The sequence below is a fragment of the Pteropus alecto genome, unplaced genomic scaffold (genome assembly GCF_000325575.1).
Source record: "Pteropus alecto unplaced genomic scaffold, ASM32557v1 scaffold61, whole genome shotgun sequence".
NCBI classification, from domain to species: domain Eukaryota; kingdom Metazoa; phylum Chordata; class Mammalia; order Chiroptera; family Pteropodidae; genus Pteropus; species Pteropus alecto.
The window spans coordinates 22,629,699-22,631,356 of record NW_006434835.1 but is presented as its reverse complement, the minus strand read 5'-3'; the positions used below and the strand labels follow the sequence as shown (position 1 = coordinate 22,631,356).

The 1,658-nt window shown below is 41.2% G+C and overlaps 1 pseudogene; it reads left to right on the top strand.

Moving 5' to 3' along the window:
* Nucleotides 1-703: 703 nt before the first annotated feature.
* On the top strand, nucleotides 704-870 carry LOC102886399 (annotated as a pseudogene).
* The last annotated feature ends 788 nt before the right edge of the window (nucleotides 871-1,658 follow it).

The following is a 1,658-nucleotide window of genomic DNA, read 5'->3' as shown; positions in this document are numbered from 1 at the left end:
AGACGGACCTCGAAGATCATCCAGTTCCAGCCTCCATCTGGTGTTTCATTCTCATTTGTGTCATGTGACTGTCCAAAGTCTGTTTCAATATTCCCAAGGATTAAAAGTTCACTTCATCCCAAGGTAGCCTATTCTATGTATAAGCAATAAATACAAAGATCTAAATTTTGCTCTATTGAAGTATATATCTATACCCATTTTGTAATTCTCCTATTAGTCCTGTTCATGAGCTTTTGGATGACACAGGAAAAAAGTTACTGCTTATTTGTAGTGATAATATTTGGAAGGCATCTGTCATTTTAATCTCAAACATTTCCCCTTATAAGGAAAAACCATTTCTAGTTTTCATGAATCTCCTGTGTCATAGTTTGAAGTTTACTCCTTATCTTCACTACTATCTGGGCACCTTGTTTTCCAATGATCCTCAAAGCTTAGCACTCAGAACCAAGGATAATATTCAAAGAATAAGAGACTGAGAAGAAGGGGAAATCTAGAATAAAATGAGATCAGACATGTGGGTAAGTATGAGTCTTTGGTGTGGAATTCTTTTAGTGTGTATTTTAAAATCCAAGGACATGTCATTATAAATATACAGATAGGATGAGATTTTTTTATATCAATAATCTCGTTTAGCTGCATGATAGGCAATTGATATTAATAGTTTTTTAAAAAGTGGCCACAGAGGGCTGCAGATGATATCACGATGCTGAACAGGTTTCTGGGCCCGAGTGACTGGATGCTGGGGAAGAACCCAGTTCCTAAGGCAGGCATGTGGGGTGCCTGGGTGCCCGAGGGCTGGTGTGGGCCACAGACTGGGAGATAATTCTGGACTGGTTGCCCTACATCAATGGCAACTTTAAGATTAATTAAACTGCCCCCCACGGTTCTCTGTGTGGGTGCCGACTCCTCCAGTTCGGCCTGCGGCATCTGGAAGGGCAGAAGGCCTCAGGACGAACATCGAGGGGATCCACCATCCAACTTCAAACTTTATGTTTCTGAAAATAGCTTTGCTATTTTAATGTGGATAACATTAAACCTCACTCTCAAACTAGATTACTGGTTTATTATAAAAAGATACAATTCAGGAACAGCGACATAGAAGAGACGCCTAAGGCAAGGTGGTGGGGGAGGGGCGAGGAGTGTCCACGTTCTCTCCAGGCTCATCACTCTCCACATGTTCATCATCCTGGAAGTCCTGAGGTTTTTTCTTTAAAGAGAAAGTGATATAGGGAAGAATTAAAATGTTAAGGTCCTAAAACACAATATGACAATAATGAAGCTATTTCTAGAAAGCGGGAATGAAGTCGTTCACAAGATCAAGGATTTTTTTGAAATCTAAGGTTATTTGAAGGACCAGAAGCCAGTTGGGAAGTATAGAAGAAACTCGTAAATCTCGGCCTATTATTTCTTGAGCGAATTCCTGCAGTCGCCTCCTTGCTTTCGCGCTGGTACCCTTTTATCCATTCTCCGCACTGTAACTGGTGTGATCTTCCACCCCCTTTACTTAAATTCCTTCAATGGCTTTTCATTTTTCTTGGGCCAATGACCAATGTTCTTATGAGTTCCTGCAAGGTCTAGGTCATCTTTCCAGCTTCACCCTGCACTGCTTTCTCTTGCCTTCGGCAGCCACACTGACCCTTGTCCAGTTAATAGAATAC